Source organism: Dioscorea cayenensis, chromosome 7 (genome assembly GCF_009730915.1).
Source record: "Dioscorea cayenensis subsp. rotundata cultivar TDr96_F1 chromosome 7, TDr96_F1_v2_PseudoChromosome.rev07_lg8_w22 25.fasta, whole genome shotgun sequence".
NCBI classification, from domain to species: Eukaryota; Viridiplantae; Streptophyta; class Magnoliopsida; order Dioscoreales; family Dioscoreaceae; genus Dioscorea; species Dioscorea cayenensis.
In genome coordinates, this window is record NC_052477.1 from 29532823 (window position 1) to 29543003 (window position 10181).

The window sequence follows — 10181 nt, forward strand, 5'->3', positions numbered from 1 at the left end:
TGGGGCTTTTAAAATATTGCTTTTTAATTAATTACTAAAAATAGGTATTTTTTTAAAAATTATTTACCAAATTAGGCATTTTTATTTTTTTAATATTAAATTTTTAAAACTTTTTAATAATATGTGGGTTCCACTTTTGGTTTTTAATATTAAAATTTTATTTTTAAAAAATCGGCGAGATCCATTAGTTTTTTTAATATTAAAAATTTATTTTTTTAAAACCGAGATGGGTCCTACTGAGTTTTTTTAAATTAAAAAACAATTTTACACTAAAACCCTTATCATTTCATAAAATTTTTACAACTAGTTTTATTCTCACTTCTACTTTCACTAATCCCAATGAGATAAGGGTTTTAGTAATATTCGGTTAAAAAAATTTAAAAAGATAAAAAAATTGTTGTGGTTAAAATTTTTTTATATACATAAAAATTAAAAATTATCTCCAATAATACATAAAAAATTAAAAATTATCTCCAATATTGAATAGTCAAAAGATGTAATTATAGGGATTAGTGAATGAGGCCTCACCTAACAAATGGATGCTATGATCAATTTGATCCAATGGCTCTTTATGAATGAGGTGAGGTCATTTGTCACATACAGCCAAATTCCCATCAACCCCCAATAATACTCTCCACCTACTCCCTAACAATTACATCTTTTTACTATGAGATAATTTTTTTGGGGACTCCACCCTAACAAATGCATGGTTATGATGAATTTGATCTAATAGCTCTCATGATGTGAGTAGTGCCACTTGCCACCAATAATTCATCCCATCAGCCCCCAATAATACTCCACCCTACCCTAACAATTACATCTTTGACTATTCTAATATTGGAGATAATTTTTAATTTTTTTATGTATTATTAGAGATAATTTTAATTTTTTTATGTATATAAAAAAATTTTTAACCACAACAATTTTTATCTTTTTAAATTTTTTTAACCGAATATTACTAAAACCCTTATCTCATAGGGATTAGTGAAAATAGAGTGGAATAAAAACTAACAGAAAAAAATTTTATGAAACGATAAGGGCTTGAGCAGTAAAATTGCTTTTTAATTTAAAAACCAAGAGGACCCATCTCGCTTTTAAAAAAATAAATTTTAATATTAAAAAAACTAGTGGGACCTGCCGATTTTTAAAAAATAAAAATTTTTAATATTAAAAAACCAAAGTGGAACCCATCAGCTATTAAAAAAAGTTTAAAATTTAATATTAAAAAAATAAAAATGCCTAATTTGGTAAATAATTTTAAAAATACCTATTTTAGTAATTAATTAAAAAAAAGCAATATTTTTTAAAAAAAAGCCTATTTTTGGTAATAAATGAATATTATTATATGGGTATTCGGGTGCATGGTATACATTTATATCATAAAAATTCTAGTAGAATCGAGATTCACGACATTTTTCTTAGGTTCAGTACACTTTTTCTTTCATATTGTCACGCCCCGAACCCAGTTTTATAGAATCGGACTGCCGACAAACGGCCAGACACCCATGAGGCCGAAACCAAGTAGGCATACAAGGCCCTCAAATCCCGATCCAAAAAATGTAACAATGAATCAAACTCGATGGATTGTAATAAAAAAATCTAAACTTATTCAAATAAAACCTAAGCCCACAACAATCGGGACTTATTACAAGCTAAATAAAATGGCGATGGCCCAATGATCCTTGCTAAGCTATCTCGCTAAACGACCTCTACTCCCGATCCGAAAAAAATATCAACAAAAATTTATGAGCTTGATGATCCCAAGAAGCACCTACTAAAAAAATATAGGGATCAATTATACAAAATCATAATTTATCAAAATGAGAAAATCGGAAACCAGAATTATTTCAAGTAAACAAAGATGTCAAAACTGAGCATATATGTCACACCCACCCCTTCTACTGAGGTAAATGTGGCACCCATCGCTAAAAATTCCCTTTTAATCGAAACCGACACCTCGCTTTTAAACAAAAATCGGACTCTACAAATCACAATTTACAACTTCACACCAAATACAGGGTTCAAATACGTAAATACAATAAATACAATATCTCAAATTTATGGGTACAACCGCTACAAGATCACAACAACAATAAATAGAAAGAAAGGAAGGGGGACCCACCGCAATCCTGGACTCAACCCCCGACTAGCTCTATACTCAATCGAGCAATCTAGGGTCCCCGCCTCCCGCACTACAAAGACATTCAGCTTGGTCAGAGTGGCTTAATAATTTTAAATAATTAAATATAACGTATATAAAGCATATAAAAAAATCAATTTTCTCAAATAATTTTTCCCAACTTTCACAAATACCAGAATTTTAGAAAAATACAACTTTAAAGAGCTTTTGAAACTGAAATTCAACATAAATCAACATCAATTCGATTTTCTCAGAAAACACAAATTTTGTGAGAGACTGCCCTCATCACAATTCAAAAATAACATAAATCTCAAATTCAAAATAAAGCAATACCCAACACTCACCCAGCATAACATGGTCTAGAAAACTCTCTAAACCTTCGCCAGGCCACTGGCTAGGTTCGCAGCCGCCAAGGAACTCATGTCCCTTAACGCTGACCCATCGGTTCACCGGCCGGCGACCCCTGGCCACTCGATGAATATCCAAATCGTGGGCTCTACACTCCCACCCGAACCGGCCCTCGAGTAATCAGCCCGGGCCAACACGCCCACCTCAACAGTCGGCGTCGGAGACCGCCCACCGCAGAGGATATCACCAAAAACAAATCACCATAATAAACATAACTCCACTCGAGTACGATACCCATCCATAATCATAAATCAATAATACCTCGGCCCTTTTTGCACAAGGACAAGATAAACACATAAGCAAAGCCCAAACTTTTATTACAAAATAATTTGCAAGTCCCAACACAAGAAGCAACATGGAAATCCTTTTCCCTTCAACAATTCAAAAATTTGTTTCAAGCCTAGGATTTCACCAAATCAAATATTTCCACAACAAGTCTCAAGTTTCATATAAAATAAAGATTTCACAAATTCATGGATACATATATCAATCACAATTTCCATGATAACAAAACAAAAGCCAAATGAGACATCCAAGATTTTCTCAATAAAAACTATCATTCACCAAAATACTAGAAAAGTCCAAATCCGAGACACCATTCATATACTAGGAATGAAAAACCAAGTACTCACAAATATTGCTCGGTAAACCATTTTTAATACGCCGACAAGATTTTCACAAATCATTCCAAATCGTAGCATATGTAACCATCCAAAAATAAATACATGAATTGAATAATTAAATCACATATACATGTATTTCCACTATTCACAAATACGTATAATTATACAAAACGAATGTATCAATACGGTTATCATGAACATCAATGGCAAACAAATATACGTATATTTCAACTATATATGGAATCAAACATGATAAAATGAAATACTTAAACATTTATTTCCAAAATACTAGCCATTAAACAATTATTTCAAAATAATAATAATTAATCAATTATTTAAAAATAATAGCCACTACCAACTCACTCGGTGTTCTTGGGTTCCTTCCCAGGCCCTAACTCTCTCCTAAGCTCGAATAACACCTAATGTAATAATATAATAAAAAAATAAATAACACATTTAAACTCAAAATAAAATACAAAAAAAAATAATAATAGACTCTCTATTGGGCCCACTCACTCCAATCGGTCCAAACCTGACCTTGCATAATCAAATCTGGTCTCCAATTGCACTTAAGCCCAACTCAATTTGGACTAGACTCATTCTCGACCAACCCTGAACCATCCTCAATTCCACTGAACCAAGCTCAAATTCACTGAACCAAACTCAATTTCACTGAACCAGGTTTAATTAAACCAACCAGCCTTGAACCAACTCAATTCTTATACAAAAATATATTGAACCAACTTGGTTCAGCCCAAAACCCTTAGCCCAACATCCAAACCAAACCCAAATCAACTTCAACTAATTCAATTCAACCAAAACCATTCAAGTCCAACCACACTCAACTTGATTTAATCAAACCCCCGACTGGGATCAATTCAATCAAACCCAACCAATTCAATTCTCATCCAAAACCCAATTCCAATTCAATTAAATGAACTTGGTTAAAACCAAATCAAACTCAACTCAACAAAAACCAATTCAACTCAACCAATTTCAATTTGGTTAAACCCAACCGACTCAATCTAACCATCATCATTAACACCTTAATCATCATCATCATCAATTTAATTAACTAAACCAAACCCTAATCTCGGTGCTACAGGTGATGCTACAAAGAAATCCGCAAACATCTCCACCAATCCAAGCAATTTCATCACCAATATGAGGTTTTTAACACAAAAAAATAATTTCACAACAACACTCTCATCAACTCCATCATAATTTCCTCAAAAACAAATTCATTATTTCCTCCAAAATCACCCAAAAATACATACATCTAAACATACACAAACATTAAACAAAAACAACACCAAAGAAGACCCTTACCAAGCAAGTAGCCACTCCGGCGAACTCCCTCCGGCGATCTCCAAAATCTTTCTCCTTAAAAACCTCTAATTTCTCCCATTTCTTCATTTTTAACTCTCGGGTTATCAGTAGCAAAATGGTGGAGAAGAAGATGAACAACACAAGTCTCTAGATTTTTTTCTCAATTAACTCTTCAGCTGAAATTCACTTTTTAGTCCCTCAAAACTTAACTTCTTACAAAACAGTCCCTGAAAAAACCGCCCAATAGTCCTTGAGTTATGAAATAGTATTCTCAAAAGGTCCTTTCAAATTATCCAATGGTCCCTGGATTATAACACAATATTTCAAAAAGATCCCTCCATCTTACCTTTTCAGTCCTTGGTTTTCAGAAACATTTTATATCAATCCTTTTCATTTTATTCTTTAACCCAAAAATCTTTTAAAAACTTTTTACATTTAAGTCCTTGTTCTTTTCACTTGGGTTTCTCACCAAAATTACTCCGTACAAAAAATCTTCATCTGAAATCGTAGTAATACCCCTCGAATATTTTTTTCCAAGAATTATCCAAAGGTTCGTGGGTATTACAATCCTTCCCTTAAAAAAATTTCGTCCTCGAAATTTCTTAGACGCATCAACTCGATATCACTCGAATTTCATTTATCGGTTCCAAGATCTGCTTTCTCTTTGCTACAAATATACTTAATAGTAAATAATCACACTGCAGAATCACTATATATCGATCGATCAAACAACACGCCAAACACACTTCTTTGGCATCTTCAAGTCAACTCATTTTTAGATAAATCCAATTCGACAAATATCTCAACACATGATCCCGATCACAAGACACTACTCAGTTCTTTGTCTCAAAATGTCGAACCTACTATCAGTCCTCAATCCCAATATGCAACTTAGGTTTTAACCCGATTAGAGACTCTAAATACTTCTATTGGGCCCTTAACTTTATGTCTAATCACTACTAACTCTCCAAGTCTAGACACGACTTCTAAACTTAGGGCTCGGATCACAACCCGTGATCTTTACCAAACCGGATATCTCAACCTACTGCTCGATACCAAAAAGATGTCACACCCACCCCTTCTATCGAGGGTAAATGTGAGCACCCATCGCTAAAAATTCCCTTTTAATCTGAAACCCGACACCCTCGCTTTAAAACAAAATCGGACTCTACAAATCACAATTTACAACTTCACACCAAATACAGGTTCAAATACAGAAATACAATAAATACAAATACTCAAATTTGCGGGTACAACCGCTACAAGATCACAACAACAATAAATAGAAAGAAAGGAAGGGGGACCCACTGCAATCCTGGACTCAACCCTGACTAGCTCTATACTCAATCAGGCAATCTAGGGTCCCGCCTCCCTGCAGCCTACAAAGACATTCAGGTTGGTCGGTAGTGGCTTAATAATTTTAAATAATTAAATATAACGTACATAAAGCATATAAAAAAATCAATTTTCTCAAATAATTTTTCCCAACTTTCACAAATACCAGTATTTTAGATACAACTTTAAAGAGCTTTTGAAACTCAAATTCAACATAAATCAACATCAATTTGATTTTCTCGAAAAACACAAATTTTTGTGAGAGCGCCTCATCACAATTCGAAAAAAATAACATAAATCTCAAATTCAAAAATAAAGCAATACCCAACACTCACCCGAAAGATAACATGGTCTAGAAAACTCTCTAAACCTTCGCCGTGGCCACGGCTAGGTTCAGAGCCGTCAAGGAACTCATGTCCTTAACGTTGACCCATCGGTTCACCGTGCCGTGACCCCTGCCACCGATGAATATCCAGTCGTGGCTCTACACTCCCACCGAACCGCCCTCAGTAATCGACCGGTCAACACGCCACCTCAACAGGCTGGCCGTGGAGACCGCCTACTGCAGTAGGATATCACCAAAACAAATCACCACAATAAACATAACTCCACTCGGAGTACGATACCCATCCATAATCATAAATCAATAATACCTCGGCCCTTTTGCACAAGGACAAGATAAACACATAAGCAAAGCCCAAACTTTTTATTACAAAAATAATTTGCAAGTCCCAACACAAGAAGCAACATGGAAATCCTTTTCCCTTCAACAATTCAAAAATTTGTTTCAAGCCTAGGATTTCACCAAATCAAATATTTCCACAACAAGTCTCAAGTTTCATATAAAATAAAGATTTCACAAATTCATGGATACATATATCAATCACAATTTCCATGATAACAAAACAAAAGCCAAATGAGACATCCAAGATTTTCTCAATAAAAACTATCATTCACCAAAATACTAGAAAAGTCCAAATCCAGGACACCATTCATATACTAGGAATGAAAACCAGTACCACAAATATTGTCGGTAAACCATTTTAATACGCGCACAAGATTTCACAAATCATTCCAAATCAGAGCATATGTAACCATCCAAAAATAAATACATGAATTGAATAATTAAATCACATATACATGTATTTCCACTATTCACAAATACGTATAATTATACAAAACGAATGTATCAATACGGTTATCATGAACATCAATGGCAAACAAATATACGTATATTTCAACTATATATGGAATCAAACATGATAAAATGAAATACTTAAACATTTATTTCCAAAATACTAGCCATTAAACAATTATTTCAAAATAATAATAATTAATCAATTATTTAAAATAATAGCCACTACCAACTCACCTGGTGTTCTTGGGTTCCTTCCTAGGCCCGGAACTCTCTCCTAAGCCTGAATAACACCTAACAGAATAATATAATAAAAATAAATAACACATTTAAACTCAAAATAAAATACAAAAAAAATAATAATAGACTCTCTATTGGGCCCACTCACTCCAATCGGTCCAAACCTGACCTTGCATAATCAAATTGGTCTCCAATTGCACTTAAGCCAACTCAATTTGGACTAGACCATTCTGGACCAACCTGAACCATCCTCAATTCCACTGAACCAAGCTCAAATTCACTGAACCAAACTCAATTTCACTGAACCAGGTTTAATTAAACCAACCAGCCTTGAACCAACTCAATTCTTATACAAAATATATTGAACCAACTTGGTTCAGCCCAAAACCCTTAGCCCAACATCCAAACCAAACCCAAATCAACTTCAACTAATTCAATTCAACCAAACCATTCAAGTCCAACCACACTCAACTTGATTTAATCAAACCCTGACCAGATCAATTCAATCAAACCCAACCAATTCAATTCTCATCCAAACCCAATTCCAATTCAATTAAATGAACTTGGTTAAACCAAATCAAACTCAACTCAACAAAACCAATTCAACTCAACCAATTTCAATTTGGTTAAACCCAACCAGTTCAATCTAACCATCATCATTAACACCTTAATCATCATCATCATCAATTTAATTAACTAAACCAAACCCTAATCTCGTTGCTACGGTGATGCTACGATAGAATCCCAGCAAACATCTCCACCAATCCAAGCAATTTCATCACCAGTCTGAGGGTTTTTAACACGAAAAATAATTTCACAACAACACTCTCATCAACTCCATCATAATTTCCTCAAAACAAATTCATTATTTCCTCCAAAAATCACCCAAAAATACATACATCTAAACATACACAAACATTAAACAAAAACAACACCAAAGAAGACCCTTACCAAGCAAGTAGTCACTCCGTGAACTCCTCCTAGCGATCTCCAAATCTTTCTCCTTAAAAACCTCTAATTTCTCCCATTTCTTCATTTTTAACTCTCGGGATTCTATGTAGCAAAAATGGTGGAGAAGAAGATGAACAACACAAGCTCTAGATTTTTCTCTCAATTAACTCTTCAGCCGAAATTCACTTTTAGTCCCTCAAAACTTAACTTCTTACAAAAACAGTCCCTGAAAAAAACCGCCCAATAGTCCTTGAGTTATGAAATAGTATTCTCAAAAGGTCCTTTCAAATTATCCAATGGTCCCTGGATTATAACACAATATTTCAAAAAGATCCCTCCATCTTACCTTTTCAGTCCTTGGTTTTCAGAAACATTTTATATCAATCCTTTTCATTTTATTCTTTAACCCAAAAATCTTTTTAAAAAAACTTTTTACATTTAAGTCCTTGTTCTTTTCACTTGGGTTTCTCACCAAAATTACTCTGTACAAAAATCTTACTGCAACTGTAGTAATACCCTGAATATATTTTTCCAGTAATTATCCAAAGGTTCAGGGTATTACAATATAGGTCCCCCAAACAACTATTGCCAAAACAAAATCACAAAATTCATATATTTACCCTCGGTGATCCGAGACAAAATTTATCAAAAGCCATATTTTTACCCTCGGTGACACGAGCCAAAATTATCAAAGGCCGATATTCTTCACCGACGGCAAGCGGTGGGAAACTATAGTTTGTATAACAAAATACGTGTCGACACGGTCAGGGTTATTGCATAGTTAATGGGGGACTAGTTTCTATGTCAAAATACGGCATATTCACAAAACAATAAACTAACAATATTCGCATTGGGCATAATACGAATAATTTGTCAAACAAAATTTTTATCAGTCGTATGATCCCATTTTATCATAGCAAAATAAACCAGTTAGTTGAACAGATAATTTAAAAATAATAATAATTATTATTATTATTAATCAGAAATTAACTAAGACATATTTGAAATTCATAATTGGAATAATACATATTTAGATAAACTATATAAAAGTTTAGAAATTAAATAATCCGAATTTAAAATAAATATTTAAACCTTTCAGATAATTCTAATCCAAAATAAAATATCATTAACTCAAAATTTCAAATAATTTAAGTAATTCCAAAAATAATAATAAATAACTAATTCAAAATATATATGTCAAAATAATCATTAATTTTCTTTAAAAATTTCAAAAGTTCACAAAACTTGAATTTTCAAGTATATACATATAATATGATTTATATGTGGGATACTTACCTGATTAATACCCAAAAATACTCTCAAACCTTACACCTTTGGCATGCCCTATATTTGGGAAGAGATCCTATTAGCTTTAAATAACAAAATCGAGGCTAACAAGCAATAGTATATATATATATATATATATATAAAGATTTTTAGAAGGGTACAAATGCAAAAAGTTCAAAGTATTATTCTACACTCCCAAATATTGATTATTGTGAGGGTACAATAGCAATTACCCATTCTAAAAGCCATATCAATAATTCCAACATGATAGTACTAAAACCCTTGTAACTTCACTCACACTTTTCCAAATCACAAATTCCAAAATTCTAGTAATAATAGACACCTAACACTATAACATATCCAAAATTCACATAATTTAGAGTACTACTCAATTTATAACATTCAATTGAATCTCTAACTATTTCTGCAACTTATAATTCAGACATATACTTTTAAAATATGCATATCTCTTAACCTACAACTCCAAACTTAATGAAATTTTACTGACAATCAGACAACTCAAAAATGAACGACTTTATTATTTTTCACCTTATCTAATTCAATCTCCATGATCATCAAAATTGGCCATGATTCTTCAAGTTCTGTACAGAAATATCATCCGAGACAATTATATTAATAAGGCTATATCTCACAGACTATAGATGCATAAAATCTGAAATTTTGCAGGTATTTATGTAACATCAAAATCTACAACTTTTTATATTTTACTCTC